At 40.0% G+C, this 23,073-nt stretch overlaps 1 protein-coding gene across 1 annotated transcript in view; it reads right to left on the bottom strand.

Annotated features, from left to right (window-relative positions):
• snd1 (staphylococcal nuclease and tudor domain containing 1) overlaps positions 1-23,073 on the bottom strand; it is a 172,654-nt gene that overhangs the window by 40,665 nt on the left and 108,916 nt on the right. The window lies entirely within an intron of this gene.

The raw sequence follows: 23,073 nt of genomic DNA, 5'->3' as shown, positions 1-23,073 counted from the left end.
CAAAAGGAGGGAAAGAAGAAAAGAGACGGACAAAGAATGAGGCAAGAACAGAAAGACGGAGTCACAAATTACCAAGAACAGGGAATGAAAGATGTAATGACCCAGGGATGGCTGCAAGCACACAGAAGGAAAGAATTTAGGAGGTACAAATTCAGACCTGGAAACACTTTTCCATAGTTTTCCAGAATGTGTAAAAACCCTGGAGGAAAGACTTGCAAGGATTACAAGTCCATGTAATGAGCAACACAACAAAACCCGTGGCTAATGCCATCAAAACCTGGTAATCACTCTTGCTTGGAACTGCTTGGTGGATTGGATGATTGCACCCTCTCACAGCAATAAGGAATAAAACTGAGGGAAGCCGTTCCATCTTCTCCACTCCAAACACTCTGGCTCTGTGTGGGAGCGAGGTTTCATCCTGGAAGATAGAGTTATTGGATCCTGGTTTCAGAATTTTATGTGGATCTCTCATTGCATCTCAACTGAGGTCATTGTTTTGTTTTTAAGAGAAATGTTTTCCCATCCCCTCACATTAATATCTATTCCTTATTGCCCTATCAGAGACCTTTCTGTGGTTGCTCTGAGTAAATCTTAACTACAAGCCACAAGCAGAAAATCCACAGTTGGGATTCAATTGCCAGCACTGCAACTAAGAAGTTGAAGATTTAAAGATTGCATTCCAATTTGCATGGCCATAAAGTAAAATATATCTGCAATTGAGCAGTTTTACAGAGCTTTACTTTGTCAGGCTGGTGGATGAGATACTCTACTGGCTGAAGTGCGGCTCTTCAACAGCAAGCAAAGCTCTTCTTTAGGTAGTTAAGAGGTCTGCCAACTGGCTTGGGCTGAATTTATTGAAATATTTACGGCTTGAAGTGAACAAAGTGTCCCTAAAGACCGGGATATGGGCAGATCAGAACAGATTCACACAATAGAACACAAGTAGATTAATATCCACACAGTTGGATAACTGTACACATATTATGGCAGAGGAAGGGGTGAGAATGAAAATTGAGTCAACATGGTAATGAGTATGAGGTGTTACATGTAGCATGTATGACAGATCCAATTGAAGTGTTGTATATGGTTACTATGGAACATGAGATGTGCTCAAATTTAAATCAATTCCTTTTAAAGAAGACAAATATTCTAAAAAGAAAATAAAAATGGTGGCTAGTGCAATTTGTTATGGGTTAGTACAACTTATTTTGTGACCCTGGCTGGCTCAATTTTTTTTTTTATTTGGAAATTATCTACTTGTCTAGAATCGTATTTGCCAATTTGAAGGGTTTATTTTCCATCCAATTTTTGTGTATGGACACTACATTTTCTTAAAATTACAGCAGAAATTTCTCAAGAAGTAACACTTTAAATGTCCACAAATGCAATAAATAGTGTTGGTGAATTAAGAAATAGATTATAAACCATGGAGAAATGTTTTTCTGCTATTTTCCCAAGATGATTAGGATTGAAAATCTTTTGGGTCTACCCCTGTCATTACCTATTTTCTTACCTGAGTAATATCTATGAATGATCTGTAGGCACACCATGCATATGAAGTTTACAAGAAGGCCAGTTTCTATTTTTACTGAAATTAAATTCCATATCTCACATGTGGAGAATAAAACAGTTTCTTTCACCACAGACTTCCTGGCGCTTAAACATGTTAATCTTTTACAAACCGCAAAAGGAGCATCAACTCTGTTTTTATATTAAGGTAAACACTGATTATTATTCTTTGATATTATTACTACTCATATTATTACTCATTTGAGACTTAGTCTTCCTTTCGTAAGTGCCAACAAAAGTAATGCAGTGACGGCAGCAATACCCAGATGAGTAATCTGATTCCAACACACATCAGCAGAGGAAGTAACTCCATCACAATAAATGACGCACTTGTGTATAACAAAAAAATTGAAGGACCTGTGAACCAACTAAAAAATTGGGTAACACACCCCAGGTGCATCTTCTTGCATGTCTTTTACGTAGTTCTGTTATTAATTCATCACGTAATCAGCTGTGGAGGACAATTGAAATCAATAGGGCGGTGTTAGTCATAAAAGTGCCCTTTGTTAATCAATTTAGCCCCATTATGTCCCTGATGAATCTGTTCGAGAGAGAATGACTCACTTTTCACACAGGAGTTAGAGGTGGGAAAGGCTCTGCAGTCGAAACACACTTCAAAACTCACTACATATCCTACAGACCAATCCGCACTCATCTCTCCACTCATTAATGCAGACGTATATGCATACATGCAGGGTAGTGGCAGAGCCCCACTGTTATGAATTGTGGGCTCCTCAACTGTCATGCTAGGAAGTGCAACAAGTCTCAGACTGCTCAGATTTAACAAACTACAGAAAAGATTGTCCATACATGAACATTTCTCTAAGAATTTGGAGAAATTGTTCCCTCTACGTCTCATTGATATAACATAAAAAAAATATTTATATACATTTGTTATTTGGCCAAGGGGAGGATTTGATTGGCATGCTAAGAGCTCATTTAAAAAACAGCACTGGTGTCATGTTAATGAGTGCTCCAGGTTTGTGAAGCAGAAAGGTGGGCGACCCCGGATTTCCTGTTCCTTAACGATGTTGTCTGTATCGACTAAACAATTAGAGGCGAGGAATGATCAACAAGACAGACAGCTGCTTCAATCAGATCCTTTGCCTCATCACAACCACAATAATTACGATGCAGACCGTTCGACGGTTTCTACAGAATAAACACTCATCATCAATAAGGTTACACACACCATAAGGCCCAAACAACTGACCAGTCAGAATACTGAAATTAAAGTGTTTTGTTCAAATTGAAGCCTGACGCTAAGAAAAAAATGATACATACCTTAGGAGAAAAAGGAATATATGTAGAAGATTTATAAACAAAAATAATATAATGTAATTTTAATAGAAAAAGTTAATACTTTCCATGAGGTCATTTCAATAATGACGCATACTGAAGTAGTCATAAATGCTTCATACACTTTATTCTCTAACAACAGCAATTCAACCAAATATGACTCACCGCCAGTGACTAATATAATGAGAGGCTGATTCCAGGTAAGTCTCTGAACTCACATAGGTAAACCCCAGCTTCACTGTTTGAAAGGAGAGTTACCAGCACTATGATTTACTGCACGTTTTACAATGATTGGGTTGTATTTTGTTGTAAAACACTAGGTCACTGCAGCGTCCATGTCTGCTTCAAACAGAACACCTTTCCTGTGAGAACATCCCTCATCAATCCTGGCTGGACATTAGAGTTGAGTGACAGGTGCTGGGATGGCCAAGTTATTCTGTTCCATTAAAGTGAAAAGACATGGACCCAATACCTCTGGGACCATGAGACGCCCATCTCTGGGGTTCAAAGAGGTTAGTGATGTCGCACATTGACCCTGGCAGCTCAGAAAAAGCAGTTTCAGCAAAAGGATGAAGCATTTAAGGAAAGGGAGACTTTGGAAAGACGATTTGTCTGCTGTTCAAGGTTTTGGTCGTAATTTATCCAATTATAGGATAATTAACCATACATACATTAAAAAGATCACAAACAAACGAGGTGTGGCTGTGACCTTGGGTACTGGTTTGGGTACAGACTCGACTTAGTAGCAACATAGTTCCTGTCAAACTGAGATAACACAATACGACTGGTTATTGGTCTGCAAGGCCACATAACAAGACTTGGTAACAAAACATGTCAAGCTGCAGACAGGCTTATTTCAGAACAGTAAAACCTGAAATCACACAGCACCAGTAAAATACGTTTACAGAAACTCTTTCTTTTTTTTCCCATGTCAGCCACAATAAGGAAGCAAGAATAAGTCAAGAGATTAAAAAAAAGTATTACATACATTAACTAGTAAAACATTATTTCAACACCATGTATATTGTGCTGGTCTATATAATGCTCAGTCACAAATTTAAATACAAAGTAAATGCACTTTAGTTTGTGGCTGTAGCATAGAAAACTGAGGCATCCATACATTTGCAAGGGACGGTGATTGCGTAACAATCAGGCCCAGAATGATTATGGCCTATCTGACTGCCACCAGATACTTTACCTGTTCAGAGACATGCATCCATTCCATTGAGCCAGCTGAAAAACTGTGAAACTCGGATATAAAATAGTGGCTTCAGATTTAAAATGTAATCAAACATGTAATGATTGCTGACAGTTTCAGCCTGTGCTCCCTCTTAAAGACGGTGCACTCCTTTCATCTACAGCTGCAGTCCTTGGATGAATGTTAAACTTAGTAAAACAAGTTGACAGATCAGGCAAATTTAGAGATGATTTTCGCTCCTGGTAAATTAGTGTAATAATTCTTAATTTTTTTTCTTCTTTTTCTAAAGTTTTGCTTCCCTGATGGTGCACATTTCTGCAGGTTGAAGGCAGTGAATTAAAAACTTTAATTCAGCCACTAGGCTGAATTAAACAGACCGAAAGCTGACAGAAAGCTGGAAATGGACAGGGGGTTGAGTCTCTCAGATGTGGTTACTTTAGCAGATAAATTATGTATTAAAACTGAACAGGTGGTGGGGGACGGGTAGGCTGTTTTTCTTTTTTCTTTTCCCCCCAGAAGATGGGAGAGAGCGAAGCAGCTGGGGAATTCGTAACAGAGACCACGGAGCAAGCAAAGGAGCGAAGGAGAAGAAGAGAGAAAGAAATCCTCCCCAGCTTCGTATCACAGCCAACAGATGTTCTCCCATCAAAGAGGCAGCAGGCAGGCAGCGAGGCTACTCAACCCCGGCTTACACGCCTAATGTGACCCCCACTTATGCTGCCAAAACTCGCATACAGGCAAGCAGACACGTACGAGACGGTGAGGGGCTTGAATGCAACCTGAGGCTATCATGCCGGGCACTTGCAAGGTTTTTCTTTTTTTCCTTTTTTAAATCGACACAAATTGATCCTCCTGAACACGACTGCATCAGCTGGAGGAGGAACGAGCTTGTCATCATGCAGACAAAATGCAATTAGAATTAAACTCTAACTTGCACCTGTCAAAGATGGGTGCTATGAACATGAGAACCGAGAGGGAGCATAAGGTTGCCATAGAAACAGAGCAAATGGGTGTATAATCAAAGCGATGCACAAAAATAACCTGTACCTGCGCTAACGTGCTTAAAGGTGCCACCCTCCTCCGCTGGCATGGGAGACCAGACGGCTGAGAGGATCGGAGCGCTGTATGCAGATGAGACACACACCAGAACCACCACCACACACACACACACACACACACACACACACACACCCATCTTCCCCGGAGGCAGTCGCTCCGGCATATGGAGCCTTACATCAAATGGCATGATTTTCTAACCGGAGCGGTGACTGTGTCTGTCCGCGGCCATTAGAACATGATCAAGCAGAGACAGATCACAGCAATAAAGAAAAAAATAATCATAAAACAACAGCAGGGAATAAGCATGCAATTAAAGTTCACCACTCCATAGCACGGCGGAACACAGTTGAGTTTCTCATTCTTCAAAAGAATTAGACAAATGATGAGAACCAAAGCGGGGATGGAGGGCGAGACGAGGTGACAAGTAAAATACGTCAGGAACAGGAAAGGTCTCTTAATGTACTAACTGTCACCATAACCTTGAAGACAAAATGAGTTGCTACTGAAAGAAAGTGGGAGGAAACAGAGACAAACAGGGCTTGATTTGGTTTTGTTTACTATGATTACACAAACTGTTTGGCCTCACTGATTTTCAGGTATTTGGGTGATCAAGCAAGCAGCATCTTTAGACTCACTGTCATTTCGACTGGGCACTAAGTGATGAATGATAATAAAAATCATAATAGAAATGATTACTTGTTAGAGATGCACCGAGGAATTGTCAGGTGATGGACAATTTTTAAATTGTTCAGTCATGAATGGAAACTCAGAATACAAACGCAGAATACATAACCGGACAACCGGATTGGATTCTATAGTTCTTTCCAAGTGAATATGTCTCCAAGGTAAGAATTTTAATTTATTTCATTTCACAGTGACAAGTAATGTAATCAAAACAGATAACATTGCTTTTAAAAATGTCATCTTTACGTATTTTGTCAGAAACGGTCCTTTATATAACCTTGAAGACGTATAGGTGAAGTTGGGCTCCCCAGAAATGAGCCCACCTGCCTTGGCAGCATGCAGAGTTAAGAGGAGGTAGCAGTTTGAAGCCCATGTGTCCCTATTCTACTCTTTGCTGCTTTTGTGTCGCTCTAGTCTATGAAATGCCTTTCAGCTCAACAGGATTATTGTCATTGAGAGCACACTGTCCTGCTGATCACTGGAAATTACTGAAGAGTTTAAGGAACAAAGAAGGGAATGGGGACAGAAGTTTATTTTGTCTAAGTATGCAATTAAAAAGCAATTAATCAGCTTGGTAATTAAAAAGGCTACATGTGTTGCCAACAGTAGCCATGGTGGCATTGTTGCTTCTTGAGCTTTTCTCTGCAGATGATTCCTGATGGGTGCTGGTGGGAGTGAGGCAGTGGCGGCGGCGCTGACTCGCAGACTGACAGAGGGGTTAATATGGCAGCGCTGAAGAGCACAGAGGGGAAAAAAAAAGCAGAGCAAGAAGTATGAAAATAAAGAAAAGGAGAAGGAAACTGCGCTAAAGAGAAAATCTGACATAGTTCAAGTCTGAATCACTTCCCACATGTCGTGTTTTGTATTATGATTCAAATGCCTGACGTTTCTCTTGTACAAAGTTTCTCTTTCAACCGATGACAAAAATGGTGAGATAATCACAAAACTTTCTTTTAAATGTCTTTAAAGATTACATTCTTTTTACACATCGGCAGATAGCCAAAATGAAGTTTGTGGGAGTGTGAGACTCATTCTGACTATGGAAAATAAGAAACATACATATTCAGATAAGTATATTTGATAATACTGAATGACGCTTTTTTTGGATCCCATCATAGGATGTTGGTCAAAGTTCACCAGCAAAGATCAACAACCCCAGTCTACATTGGAGAAATATGATCTTCAAAATATGCTCTAATCAAAACAAGACAAAAAAATTAAAGCTCAAGAGAAGCTGTGTACTCAACTTCAGTGTTCTGTTTGAATGGAACAGCTAATGTTTTCTAAACCTCTACGGTGAAATTATGTAAAATTCCCTGGAAAACCCAAACTAAAAGAAGATAAAAAAAGATAAAACAAGGAGGGGCAAGAAGTAACCATACTGCTTGCCCCTATATATATATATATATATATATATATATATATATATATATATATATATATATATATATATATATATGCAACAGGAGAAAAGGTATGTAAAGAGCCTACCACAGCACTGGGATCTGAAGTGCAAGTATGATGAGATTCTGATTACATAACTGTCTCTCCCCAAGGCAAGAGCGAGGGAAATAAAAAGACAGTGGCTCCAAAATGCACAAAAAACACACACCCAAAACTAACAGAGTAGTCCCATTCTCTAGATGTAAAGTGTTTTCTGCAGGCAAGAAAGCATCGAGCTGAACACAGTCTGACCTAAATTAGACGGGAACTCTTAAGAACTCACTAAGATCTCTCCAACATTGAGACATTTTTTTCCCAGGTAACTTGAAAGTCCTGTTGAGGACACTCCAACCACTGCACTTCAGACATCTTTTCTGTAGACTAATGAGGGAAAAAGAATGACGCAAGATGCACTTTAGACTGCTCACATGGAAAATGTAACCAACATACATGTTTTTATAAGCCTCTTGTTTCAATTTAGATTATATAAAAATAACCTGTTAAAACAGGTTTGCCATTAGTGAATTCCGAGATTGAGCCTAAAAACTGAAAATGTCTTTAGGGATGTAATTTTTATTTTTTTTTTATGCAAATGTGCTAAAAATCCTTCACTTCATTCACACTGACCTATTCTCTGAATATCAGAGTTTTACATGTAAGTCTAAACAAAACATTATCTTCCACTGACACACAAGAACAAACTCAACCAAACACTTGATTTTTTTCCCCAACAAAACTTAACATTTAACAAATATTTAATTTCCATTTGGGATTAGAAAAGTGTTTTTGAATTGAACAGTATAAATGTACAGCACGAGGGGAAAAGCATTAAACTTCATACTTAAAAAGATGGAAGGAGAAATGGATGAATAGACGACTTGATAGATGAATGGAAAGATAAATGGATGAATGGAAATTTGGGTGAGTTCACACTGGAACCTGAAGTGACCCAATTCCGAAATGTTTTGCCTTAATGCGACCTGTATCCGATCTTTTCATGAGTCTCTATAGCACAGGTCGGATTCTTTTCGAATGCGACCGATTCAAATGTGACCTAACATCCAGGTCGCATACCTCCGACATGAAGGTCAACAAATCTCATTGTTCTGCGTCCTGATACGCACAAGCTATGCTCCACTGTTAGCCTCCATGTTTACTTCCACAAACACTGAGCACTTCTTCTTTTTATGGTGGCTGGCAGAACACTGAGAACGCTGACACTATTGCGCCCTCTACTGCGCATATGGGACACTTTCAGGTCGTTTGCCCGTTCAAATTGCAGAACACATACAGATAGCATATGGGCGGCAGTGTGAATGGCCCCGGCAAAAAAAAAATCTGAATTGGGTCACTTCAGGCTGCAGTGTGAACCCAGCCTTGGATGGATAGGAGGGAAGCATTATGAAGGAATAGAAAGAAGGAAAGGATGAGAAGGAGAACATAAATGAATGGATAAATGAAAAATGTAGGACTGGTGAAAGGTTGAAAGGAAGAAAAGTTGGATGAAAGGAAAAAAAATGGACAGATGCATGAAAAGAAAGGATAGAAGATCAAATGGACAAAAACCGGTAGTTTAAAAATGAAAGGCTGAAAATAAAGAATTGTTAGGACATTGAATCAAGGAATAAAGTACGGTAAAATTATTGTGGAATGTACATTTGTTTTTCCTCTTCATACTTATTCAAAACTGGAAAGTCCAGACATTTACAGGAACCCAGAACATTTTCTCTTTCAGAGTAAAATGCACAGGCACACACACATTTAGATGCCTATGAAAGAAACAGATTAAAAACCAATAATGTCTAATAAACCAAAAGGCAGTCATGTAGTCTCTTTGTGGCAGAGCATTAGAGCGCATGTGGAGGTAGGCAGATTAATAAATAGGATGCCTAATTCAGGGCTTAGATTGTGAAAATGTAAAAAGCAGATGAGGGAATAAGGGAATCAAAAAGACAAAGAGGCTGAATTAAAGATGAGATTGGGAAAGAGAAAAACAGGGGTTGATAGTGTGCAGGTACTAGAGCAGGAGCAAAATAATAAAAAGAAAAACAGTGGAGGGGTTGAACAGAAGAGGACGACGCACGAGGGACACAGTCGGAAGGTGAACAGAGGAGAAAAAATAAGCAAATTCATTTAGGAAAAGAACTGGCTGCTCAACCAAGAAACAGCCTGACAATGTGTCTATGCGCAGGTAATAAAGAGAACTGATGAGGCGTTTGTGCCCACTTCAGTTATACAGCAAACTTCTTCTCTCCTCCACTGCTAAAAGTAGACTGGCCTCATCCGTTTTAGCTTTACATTATTTTGACAAATATTCCAAGTAGCTAAAGCAGTCTCTGTTCTGCAATTTGCAATCCTGGGTCATCACTTCCCATTTCTTGTATGGTTCTAAGCTAATAAAACTAAACAAAAAACAAACAAACAAAGTTTTACACATTTAAAATAAATGAGGACTAAATCTTTGTAAGGCCAGCATCTCTACAATAGTTTATTTTTTTAGATTTCAGGTCTCAGTACAAATACTGAATTAATTTACAGTTAAAAATTGAAAATAAAAATGTTTGCATTCTTAAACCTTAAAGCTTCTCTACCCATATCAGACATAACAAAGGCAACACATACTTGTAGTCTTAAATAACAGATATGTGACGCATCATCATTTTCTCATCGCTTTGTAACTAAAATAAGAGAGCCTTTATTTATCAAACAGAACAAACGTTAACCTAACCAGCAAGTGGAGCACCAAAATGATGCCCCCAAGAAATAAATATTTACCATTTCATTAGACAAGAGAGGACCAAAGGACATAAAGGCATGGAAAATGTAAGGGAGGAATGCTTCAGTGGCAGCCCACATTAAATAGAGTTAAGTATGGCTCCAAGCACAGGCCTTAAAAAATGTCAAAGTGTGTGTAAATGACTATAAATTGCCTGCATCTTATTTTTAGCCAAATTGTGGATATCACACTCTGTCTTGCTTCATCCATGATTAAATTAGAACTATAAGAGAGCAGCCCTGAAGCTGGATGAAAATGTGCATATTAAATGTTTTAGCATTTCCTTGATGGAACAAGAATGCATAAATGCCAATCAACATCAGGGGAAAATGTCATATTTGCATGGGGGGAAAAAAAACAGGAAGGAGAAACTGAGAGGATGATGGGTAAAATTCTCAATTAAAAGCCTTGCAAGAATAAGGAAGTGTCACTCCCGGGTGATGGTTACTTCATCCCTTTGTAATTTCATACTTTAGAAATCTGGGTTATGTTGTAGCTGAAAAAAAGGTGTCAAGCATCAAAGAGCGACTGACTTGGGATGTTACTTGTCTGTTCTAAAAATTATTTAACAGAATTTTCTACATTCGATTCAGTCGACTGTAAGAAAACATTATTTTATTTTAAATTATTTTATGATCTTCCAGCAGGATTCAGCTTATATTTGGCAGTTGAGGACAAAGGGGGAAAACAGACAGAAACATTTTTATTGATATAGTAAATTTAAAAATATTAAAATTGCAGAAGAAGTAAACTTTTATGTGAAGCAGAGTCATTGTAGTTTTAGGATCTTGCAGAAACTTGTTTTTGTACCCAAGTATGAAAGAGTCAGATACGACTCAAAGAGGCTCCAAATGAAATTTGGTATAAACCAACAATCATCCCACCACACAGGAGAAAATAAAAAAGCAGGGTGGATTAAAACGAAAAATAATCAACATGTTCCAATGGTCCGGTGCTCTGCGGGTTTGGGTCAGAGCCGCCCGGAATTGTACATATTTCATTTTAACGGAGGCATAAAAGAGTCGGCTACAACAACTCCCCGTCAAACCAAGTGGAAAAGTGTTTCCTCACACATTCCCAAGAGGAACTAGTCCAATAAAAGAGGGCAAATAATCCACCAACCAAACTGTAGTCCTTCACTATTTTAATCAGCCGAAATGAAGGTGAAAATAAGTGAAAAAAAAGAGAAAAAAAATGGGGCAAGACTGAATTTTTAAGCAGTAGGAAGGCCTCATAAGCACAGACCACAGGTGTTTTTCCATTGTGGTTGATGAAGCTGTGATATAAAGAACTGCATAAAGAGAAATCACCTAAGATATCTGTATAATTATGAGCTGACAATGGTGAAAAACCTCCACCTCTCTGATCTGAGAAGAGCTGCTTGATTGCAAGAAATATAATGACCACTACTTTGATCCATATTTAAAGCACAATTATCTAACAGTTACTTATTGAGTCTAGAAATAATACACTTAATGTATTCGGACAAAGTGTACATGGTGAAAAATGGCAGTATCATTTTGATAATCGTTCATTTTCAGTCAGTCAGGCTTACAATCCAATAAACCAACCATCCCTCCATACACTCTTTCAGCCAAACAACCCTCCATCCATCAAACCATTCAGCCAGTCGTCCACCCACCCAATCAAACATCCATCCATCCAACCAACCAGGAATCACTTCATTTGAGAAGCTGGCACTAGTGACTTTTGATGTTTGTTCCAGATGTGCAGGCATTTATGCTTGTTATATCTTGATTACCACTGAAAAATAATCATTTTTGATCAATAGGTTTTGTTATTATGTAGAGCCAAACTAGAAGCTGATATTCAAAATGTATTAATCCCACAGAGCCGTTTCATAGAATGCATGTTTTGTGTGCAGACATTAATACATATAAGCAACAAAAAACAAGATAGAAACATACAACGAAATATAAAACAATAAAGTGTGATGCACAGAAATAAATCAACTACCGTATTTTCACGACCATAAGGCGCACATAAAAGTCTTAGATTTTCTTCAAAATATGAGGTGCGCCCTATAGTGCAGTGCGCCCTGTGTTGTAAAGGTGATTAGGGAACACCATGAACGCGTTAAAGGGTGAAGTGGGCGTGGATTGTGTATAAAAGATGCATCGTTATGCAGATGACATTGTTGTTTTAAAACGTCAGCATGTAATCCTGCAACTCAGTAAATGTATAATTCAGCAAGCAGAAAGGTGAGACTGCTCAGACGAGATTAATGAATCTATGGTTCTAAGTGGAGGAAGCTGAAAGCGAGCTCCGACAGGTCAAGAAGACGCAGCTGAGGTCCGTCTTGGTGCTTTCGTGAAGCGGTGCCATTTTCCATCGGACCAGGACTACTACGGTAGCGCAGCAACTTCCAGCGGATTATAATGAAAAGCTGGCCTTCACGCTCCTACTGCCGCAAACACAGCCGACAAACACATCCAGCCCTGCCACATCACTAACATGGGGGTGCCGCTCACTTCGACATCGGTGAGTCACGGTGGAGAAGAAGGGACCGCCACGGTGAGATCGCTGTGACGAAAAGTCTTCGTTTACTGTTGTGCTTAGCTGCCATGCTAATGGACAGAAACTGCCGCCTATGGTGATTTTAAGAAAGACTTTGCCTAAGAGAAGTTTCCAGCAGGGGTCATCATTAAGGCTAATGAAAAGGGCTGGATGGATGAGGAAATGATGAAAGAGTGGCTGAGGGTGGTGTATGTAAAGAGACCAGGTGGTTTTTTCCACGCATCACCATCGCTGTTGGTCTGTGACTCCATGCGTGCCCATCTCACACCCGATGTCAAAAAACAAGTAAAGCAAATGAACTCTGAGCTTGCTGTCATTCCGGGAGGCCTGACAAAGGAAATACAACCGCTGGACATCGGTGTCAACCGGCCGTTCAAAGTCAGGCTGCGAGCGGCGTGGGGGCGATGGATGACCGATGGAGACCACAGTTTCACCAAGAGTGGAAGGCAGCGGCGGGCGAGTTACGCTACAATATATATAGGAAAGTGAGGACTTCGAGGGGTTTGACTGATGACATTACCGGTAAAACATTGATGATTGATGTTAGTACTTTGTAATTAATACTTAAATAAAGCACAACCAAAATCAGTTTTGCTTCCACTCTATTTTTAAATACACACTTGTATGCTTGTGTGTGTGTTGTTGATGTAAAACCCGCGCCCTATAACACGGTGCGCCTTATGTGTGTGTTAAATACAGTAATGGCACACAAAACTGAGACTGCGCCTTTTAGTACGGTGCGCTCTATGGTCGTGAAAATACGATAGATATATAGATAGAAAAGAGTAGAAGGAAAACTGACCAGGCACATCACATATGCACAGATGACTAAACTAAGAGGCCTACTTCTGAGTGTGTACTTCTTCCTCAGGACCAGACTAATGTCCTTGTGCCTTGATGCATCTTTCAGATGACATTTAAAACGTCAGCATGTAATCCTGCAACTCATGTAAATGTATAATTCAGCAAGCAGAAGGTGAGACTGCTCAGACGTCATTAAGGAGGTCTTAGTTTCTTGCTTATTAAAAAATAAATAAATAAAGCAGGTTTGTGCCCTTGACTTTGCAGGTGACTGCAATATGCATGGTTGCACAGTCAGTCAGATGGTGAATGAAGCATATAAAGATGGAAAGAGTATTTGTGTGTGATTTTGCAGGTCTGTGAGTATAGGTGACAGACTGCTGAATTTGCAGCTCAGAATTGGAGGTTGGGGTGGGTGGGAGAAAGATGAAGACCAGGAGAGAACTGGGAGTTGGGGTGTAAACAGCACACACACATCAGTGGGTCCACTGATCTCTTTCTCCGTCATTCCTCCTCTCTGCCTCCGGGCACTAAGGGTCCAGCTTGCCGACTAAAGTGGGGGGTGGTGGTGTCCTCGGAGAGAGAGTGTCTGGGCGGAAGTGTGTGTGCGCAAAGTCTGCACAGGCTTAGAGCATGTTTGAGTAAGCAGAAAAGAGACAGTGAGAGTATGGTGTGTGCATGTGTGGCGTTTCCTTCCATCTGCAACCAAGTTAGTGTGAGCAGGGATGTGCACACAGCACACTGAGAATCAAATTATGTAATCTGTTGGCCATATGAAAAAGCCTCTGTCAGCTCTTTGCTTTTGTGTGGTTGGTTCAGTTTGGGCATACAATGCTGAGAAGAAAGATGACAGCAGGAGTAAAGACACGCTCAAAGCAGATGAATCCTCATGTCATAGTAAATCGCAAACAATCTAAGCACTCAGAGGCGGAATCATGCATTGTGCGAGGAGCCGGAGAATTAGTTGCACATAATAGCGCTCAGTCCTTGCCATCTTTTCCAGTGACATAATGTCCCGCATGGGTCACCTCTCCCATCGAGACCACCCTGCGGGCAATAATGTCCCCTTGCTGTGATCCTTGTCCTTTCACACTTGCCAACAGAAACTATGCTGCCTCCATCTTGCGTGCCTACTGACACTCTGTCTGTAAAGCAATGTGTTCTCTCACTGAATGTGTTGATGATTTGCAGCATGGCACATGAGACTTGAGCCACTGATCTAAAAGGCTACACACCAGCGTTTAGCCTAAACCTCTTCACTCTGGCCTTAGCTTTCAAGCCATAGGAAAAAACATGCATTACCTACATCAGGGGTCTCAAACTCCAGGCCTCGAGGGCCGCAGTCCTGCCGTTTTTAGATGTGCCACAGGTACAAAACACTGGAATGAAATGGCTTAATTACCTCCTCCTTGTGTAGATCAGTTCTCCAGAGCCTTAATTATTCTATTCAGGTGTGCTGCAGCAGAGGCACATCTAAAAGTTGCAGGACTGCGGCCCTCGAGGCCTGGAGTTTGAGACCCCTGACCTACATCCTTAGGATAGTAAATGTTAAATGGACTGAACTTGTTTTGTGCTTTCCCAGTCATTTTGACCACTCAAAGCGCTTTACAGTAGAGCCAGATTCACCCATTCGTACAAACATTTATACACTGATTCAGATCGATGTATAAATACATTTACATATCCTTTAAATACATTTGAAAAGCGTACATTTCTCAAGAATATAAAGTCATGTTGAGAAATAGCTCAAGGTGAGTTTTGAAAGTTTTCTCTTTAATTTAAAGCATGACTGAAGTTTGACCTGCGATTCTAAATGTCATAGTTCATTCATAATTATATCTATGATTTTACACAACAATATCTTGAGGTCTTCAAGCATCTAATAATGTTATGGTCTATCACTTAAGTAATTATTCTCCCCCCACCCCTTTTAGAAAATAATTCCTCTGCATGGAGCCAATCACTTGGACAGATTCCCTCACATTAGGCTCTGGGTGTATGCGAGTGAATGCCTAAGGGTGGTTAAGGTTTAGTGGCTGCATCAACCAAAACGTTAGCATTGTCAATCACTTTGCTTGCTAGACTACATCAGTTATTTGTGTTGTTTGGTGTTGGATTTTCTCCAAACAGTGCCTTTCATTATAGTAAAAAAAAAAAATAAATCTTACTTTGTCACATTTTGTTTTCCATCATCATCTGTTATGGATTAGTTCAGAAGTTTTTTTGTTTAGATGCAATTTTATAGACAAACTGCATCGAAGAGTTGTTTTTTCTTTCTTTCTTTTCCTCCAAGAGAAGGGTATCTCTCCCCCCCATCTGTCAATCTTTAAAATGCTTACTGCCGCTTCCTGAGTCTCGGAAGTTTCCCTGGGCTTGATCATTTTTCTCAACATTGCAGAGTTCAAAACTGGGGGGAACGACACCGCCGAAGATCGACTTCAGAAAGCATTGGAGCCTGTTGTGAAAAATTTAATCCGAAGTGTTTGGGAATAACCTCAGTCTTTCCAAACTGACAGGTAGCAAATCCGCCTTTTCAGAGAATGTTCTGGATGTCTTCCCTCCTCGTGTTGTTTTAGGTCAAACTGAATCATCCCACACCTGAAAGCCGCTAAAATATCAGTTTCTGTAAACTTGACAACATATTAGTTTACGTGAATTTATTAAAGACCATCTGGCTGCTTCTTACCATTTTAATTCATAGCAATAAATCTGGGCTTATGCTCTTTACTGCACACTGTTTTCAGAGTGTGTATTGACCTACTTTTCAGACTTAGGGGAAAAATCACATTGTTTTATTACTGCCACTTCATGACACAAAATTTTATAAATGCAGAGAGTAGTTGATATCAGCATCAAGTGGGAACAAATTTAGCCAAACTTTGAAGGACATATAGTTAGGGGTAATTTAAAGCATTTTCAATGCTGGATAAAAAGGAGCAAAAGAGTAGAAACAAAAGGTAATTCGAGCACTGCAGGATGAGGACTGCTGCACCATGAGTCATCGGACTCTCCACACCTGTTCACGGCTACTCACACCCCCTCAAAGTGATTGAGTCAAAGAATTACTGTGCAGAGAAGCAGAGACCTTGAAGTTTCAATGACTTGTGACTGCTGCTGGACTGGACAACATGATGCTGTGGATTTGACAAAGAACAGCGTCAATGAAGTGCTCAAAGGTGAGATAAGACGCAGTTAGCTCAGCTCTGGCAAAGCTTTATCCAGTGTTCTCCAAAAGGCTAAAAACTGATGCAAAATGACGTCTGGCATAATTACTATCTTGGATGTCCATCTGTAGGATGACAAAGTAAATCTTTTTAATCTAGTAGTTAAAGGTTGCCTAGGTGACTTATTGTGAAAGTGGGTATTTAAATATTCTCAATCACATTTCCTTTTTAATTAAATGCATCACTCAAGTCTGATAGAAAAGTCTCAGAATCTACTCGTTGTTTTGACAACACTTACCGTCAATCAACAGTTTATCACAATACTTTGCTTTTTTTAAAAATCCAATATTCTCCTATTCCAAATCTTACTCAAAATTTAACTAGAGCTTTTGGATGATTGAGTGGGGAGTCAGAAGAGCTTAGAAAATACTGAAACATCTATAATTACTACATTAGAACTTCCCAGTTTTTCAATAAATGTCTGAGGTATTCCACATCCATCAACTGACAGAAGATGAAAACAAAAGTAGCAACTCATTTGCTTTAAAGTTCTATTAAAACTCCTTTACAAGCCCTGCAATTATTATGAAACAAAGAAAAAAACTTCATGCTGGGTAATTTTGTTTTTAGAACGAAAACAGCCAGGGACCAAAACCTAAATAGGGATGATATGATCAGTGAAATAAATATCTGAAAAACAATTTTTGGGAAGCAGCTACAAAATGAGCCAAATGTACTACATTATTTCGCTGGAAAAGTTTTTTTTTTTTTTATGATAGTGTTGAGGACTACCATAGCTTATTCAAGAAGAGGGAAAGAAATGAAAAAGAGAAATATAAAAGACTGCAAAACAGAAAGAACACATTGCTTCAGGGTTGAAGAATACACTGAGTATAGTAAAAAAGCACTATAATTCACAGAAAATAAAGAATACTGCTGGTATTTTATTTTGTCTAGACCATCACAGAACTGAAAGTAAGCAGAAAAGACATAATGCTCCTAGGAGTGTTACTATGCTTTTTTAATCTATTATCAGTTGCTTAAAATTGCTTTAAAATATAAAGTATGACTCTTCTTTTCCATTGCAGAATGCCAGTGTTTGTTTAGCATTATTATCATATGTTTGGTTGTAATTTATACCAATGGTGTCTTAAATGTTAGTTAAATTTGTCAGGAACAATATCTAACAAATAGCTGGAGAAACACAGGTCACTTCTACTTCAAGTCTGCCATGTCATTAAAAGGTCTTGTAGTTTTGAAACCTTAAAATATTGCTTTACAGTGATGCTTCCACATATCTAGGGTGAAATAAACACAATTACCTGGAATGTACTGGCATACTGAAGGTTTTTGCATAGTAGATCAGCCAGAGCAATATTCAAATGTAGCGAGTTGCTCTAGAATCAAAACAGTTGCCTTTAGCCATGTGTTTATGTACTAGAGCGTCGGCGCTGGAATGAGGGGACAGCGAGTCGAGTCAGCTGGACGTCTAACTTTTCAGGAGGGGAAAAAGAACGCTGAAACAAGATTATATACTTCAATCAGGGTTTGCCAAGGACACGTCAAACAGTTCAAAGTCAGAAAGATGCTGCTTCAAGTACTTCTGACAAGTACTGCTGATTGACTGGTGAAGCATAAGGAATGGCAGCAGATCCCAGATTTAGACTTTTTTTTTCTTCCAGGGAGATTTTCCCTCCACCCTTCTCTGAAATAGAAGCACAACTGATGCAGGTGCCTGACTCAGTCAGTTTTATGCAGGCCTTGCCGTACAGTACGGTCCAAAAACTGTCAAAGCAAATGAAGCAAAGGGGAGCATGACGGCGGTTCAATGATCAGTTGAAGGAGGACGGAAGAAAGGGGAATGTGATGAGAGTGAGCGTAAGGAGGCAAAAACATTCAAGAGATTGAAGTCCGACAGCGGTGTATGAAGAGGACTGAGCTGGGCTGAGAGAGAAAAGGGGCGGGCAGCGATCAAAGAAGAGTCTTGTGACATGAAGTATCTTAACAAGAGTTGTCACATAGTCTTTTGGGCTCTTTTCTTCTCCCTCTTCCCCAACCCCATTGTCCGTTCAACCACATTGAGACCCATCAGAGTCTGTTAATCTCCTTCAAGGTTGGCTAATTACATTGGGAAAAAAAATATCAAGAAAGCCCTGTTTGGGTAATATTGAGTTCAAATTGGTCATTCATTGGATGAGGCACAAAATGGTTGCCACGGGAAATTGGCAGAAACTAGGTCACTACTGTATAGGATCAGCTGATATAGGCAAATTTACAAATCTGCCATGTTTCGTCCATTTCTTGATTCTCCTGGACTCCAGGGAACATTGAGGGCTGTAGAGATTTTGTTGTATCCATCCCGACCAGTGAATGGGCCTTTCAGACTTCCAGGTTTTACCCTACAATCAATAGGGGACACATTCACTGCACTCAGGTGATCTCCATTGAACTCATCGTGAGAGTAGTACTAAAAATTGACTGGACCTCTGTTGATTTAGGTGAGTCACTTCAAAAAGAGGGTAAAAATCTACGCAATAATTTTATGTCAAATATTTACGACCAGTTTTATAGAAATTGTTTTCAGTTGGGCATTAAATGTTTTGTTATTTTTTTGTAAATTATAGTCAAAAAATCCTAATTTAGTTGCTATTGATTTTTTTCTGAAAATAATAAAAGTGTAAAACACCAAATGTGGTGAATACTTTTATAGGCATTATACTTATACAGAAAATAAGCAAAAAGCTGTAAACACAAGAGGATTGAGGAAAACAAAGCTTAAATTTCCAAAAGAGCACTTCTGGGATTATAGATTGATTTCTTTTTCATGACCCCGCTTCTTAATTTCTGAGCATTTCATTTTTTTGAAATGAGATCGTCCCCGAGGCATAACCGATAAATTGACAAACCAACTCCCACACCTGCTCAGTCAGAAAACTCAAATCAAAGCAACATCTCTGCAGTCAAAGCCTCTGCTCCCAATCCACAGAGCCAAGATGCTGTTGCTTTTTTGTCAAATTTATTTCTATCGCCTGCAGCAAGAGGAAACCGGAAACACATGAACAGCAGCTATAAGACACTTCATATTAAAAAGACAAATTCACTTTTTACAGCCTGGAAATGCTTTCCCATTCAGCTCTATATCAGTATATTTTTCAAAACGATTGGTCTCTTGACACAGAAAAAAGTATTTAATTAAGGTCCACATATTTCTAATTTTTCTAGATGAGGTAACAACTTTGGACCGTCCATCCCAGAAGACCTAACGTTAGCCAATTTGGACACCAATTGGGTCCAAATTTCAAACCTCTTGTTGATTTGTAGTACAGAGAATTTGGAAGTCTGTGCTGGAAACTTACCATTTTAAAAGGAGAAGCAGGATTCAGATTCTATTCACCACAAATCTGGAATAAACTTCTAGAAAACGGCTAGAAAGCTGAAACACAGTTTATCTAAATCAAAGCTAACACCCACCTGTTTAGAGTTGCCATTGATTAGTAATAAATGGGACACTGATCAAGATATTTGATGTGCATTGATGAGTTTGATGATGGTATTTTATTGCTTGTTTTTCTAATTGCTGACTGTATAATGATTTTATGGCGTGAAGCCCTTTAAACTGCCTTGTTGCTGAAATGCACTACACAAATAAATTTGATTAAAACAAATCAACTCATCCAACCAGAATTACACAAGAATCCTGTTGGGAGTCATTAAAAAGAGTTCAATTTTTCTGAAAATGAAAAATCCACCTCAAATTCAAAGTTTCTATCAATTCTGAAAAAAGGAAGAGTTGAAATTCATAATTAAAAGCCCAGAAGTAATGTATTCATGCCCAATGCACTTATACTTCTGACTGCCACTGTATGCATATCAACTACAAAAAAAAAAATTGAAGAGCAAAGAGATTCAGAAAGGCACCCAGATGTACAAGTCATGTCTTGTACATGTAGGGAGAGTTTAATTTGCTGTGAGCACTGTTCCAAATATTGTTCCAAGAGGAGCTGATGGGCAAGATTAAAACCTGCTGAGCTCTGGAAAAGGCTCATCTTCCAACCCTTTGGAATTTCCCAATTAGAACACAATCACTTTGTCCCATTGGTCTCATTTTAGCAAAATCTCATATTCACTTAAGACACTCCAGCTAAGCAGTTTTGGTTTAGGATGCTACAGCAGCAAGCCTCTCTTCCCCCTTGTTGTCCTGAGTCCCAGCTGGTCCACCAACGCAAACTTTTTCTTAATAAATGCGCGTGTTTGTGTGTGCGCGCACAAGCTCTGACGCATCCTCAGTTTATTAGGACAACCTTGTTTTCTTGTAGAGATGCCTGACACAGCAACGACTGATGTCTTCCACTTCTACAGCCGCAGGGACAGTAAAGAGAAGACGATGAGAAAAGAGGAAGAGAGATGGGAAAGGATGCAGTGTGCCCTACCTTGCCACAGTCTACACAAAGACACGGACTAGCCAGCCACTACTTCAAAAGAGAAAGACTGAAATAAACTGCCAGGCTCTCAACTTTTCTCAACGTGGTCTCCAAGGGTTAATTAGAGCGCCAAGTCCCACCTCTTCTGCCTTGGAGTTGCGTAGTATGCAGAATGCAAGCGAGGGGCGCTGTACTGTACAAACACGAAACTATTCACAATGAAGCAAATCGGGCAGTAGCTGATCTGTCCGCTGATGCCTCTGGCACACTAACATCAACCATAATCACCATCTGTCTGCAGGCCCCCATTCTGCCGTCTTTCCTCAGGTCAGTTCGAATGAAAACCTTGTGTTCCAAGTCAGTCTGTCTCAACGTGGCGGAACAGGACCTGGAAACCTGGAGTGAAATTCCTAGAGGTGTCAGGAATCTGTGGCCAGATTTAACATGGCAGGGACTGTGTGTTCACATGGCTAGCACACCTTTTTTCTTTTTTTAAAGAAAAAGCAAAGGTTCACCTGCAGACCACTCTCCAGATATTCATCTCCTGCTGCCAGTATTTTTGGGGGAGGATAAGTAAAGAGGGGGGGCACAGATGGAGAGTAATTGCAACAAAAAGAAGAGAGCCGAAAGCAAACAACACTGTAGGAACCCGGCAACTACGAACATGACAAATTCTTTGGCGGCAGAGAGAACAACCTCCTCCTAGCTCCGGCGATACATCACATTTATATGGGATGAGGAGGCATTTGTGTGTCCTCAAGGACCCAAATAAGTAGAGAGTGGGAGAGAGAGAAAGACGGAGCAAGTGAAAGAAATAAGTTACAGAGATAGAGAGAAGGAGGACAACGTTGACAGCTGGCTGGGCACTTTGTGCATCTGCCAGAGGTGACTCGTGGAGCCATAATGAAAATGCAAGGCAAGATCAGGATCAGAGTGAGGGAGGCCACCATCCATCACACAACTCCCAATGAGGATAGACATATTCAATGATAACAGCAAATGTGCCCATTTGCAAGCCTGGATGGAGGAACTTCACAACAGTGATGCTCGACATACGACGGCTTCTGAATATATGTTAAAGTATTGTCGACCAATTTACGGTGCAGTGTTCATTCACAGAGAACATTTTCACATTTTGTCTCCTTACAGCCGCAATTGACAATGTATGTAAGTAAGGGCTGCACAGTGGCACAGTTGGTAGAGCTGTTGCCTTGCAGTAAGAAGGTCCTGGGTTCGATTCCCGGTCCGGGGTCTTTCTGCATGGAGTTTTCATGTTCTCCCTGTGCATGCGTGGGTTCTCTCCGGGTTCTCCGGCTTCCGCCCACAGTCCAAAAACATGACTATCAGGTTAATTGGGCTCTCTAAATTCTCCCTAGTGTGAATGTTTGTGTGTCTTGTATGTTTTCTGTGTTGCCCTGCGACAGACTGGCGACCTGTCCAGGGTGTACCCCGCCTCTCGCCCGGAACGTTAGCTGGGGATAGGCACCAGCAACCCTCCTGACCCCATTAGGGACAACGGTGAACAGAAAATGGATGGATGTAAGGTGATAGTTCAACAGTAAGCAGAGCAATTTAGATTTCAAAAGATTTCACAAGCAAAATTATTAAAATGAACTTCCCAGACCAATAAATCATCATGGGCTGAAGTAATTAATTTTAATTTTAATATTCTCAAACATCTCCACTTTTACTTCTGTCACTGGATTCTACACATACATCGATGTTTCAGGAGGGCTGACATCTTAAATCTTGCGAGATATAAAACCTTGCGCTGACAAACTTGCAGACAAGCCTAGGACACCACATCTCAGACTTGACAGGAAACTAAATAAATACTGATTTTATTCTTGAAGCTGCTGTTTCCAGTGACAACTGTGTATTTCAATAAGAGCGCTGAGAGAAATGGCACTATTGGCTATGCAGGATGATGCCCTTAGCCTTCAGTGCACCAAAACAAAACTAACCGAGATGCCATCTCTGCTCTGCCTGAATGAAATTTACAGTGGTATTACAGTGAAGGATGTTCACATCCCAACAGCCTCATGAGGTCCGCTTTATGACTTGGAGGTCCAATTCTCCAAGAAACCTCTCCGACTGTATGTACAGTAGTTTCTGTTCCAC

This window comes from Gambusia affinis, linkage group LG23 (genome assembly GCF_019740435.1).
Source record: "Gambusia affinis linkage group LG23, SWU_Gaff_1.0, whole genome shotgun sequence".
NCBI classification, from domain to species: Eukaryota; Metazoa; Chordata; class Actinopteri; order Cyprinodontiformes; family Poeciliidae; genus Gambusia; species Gambusia affinis.
The sequence above is the reverse complement of the archived record's forward strand: the minus strand, read 5'-3'. Positions and strand labels throughout refer to the sequence as shown.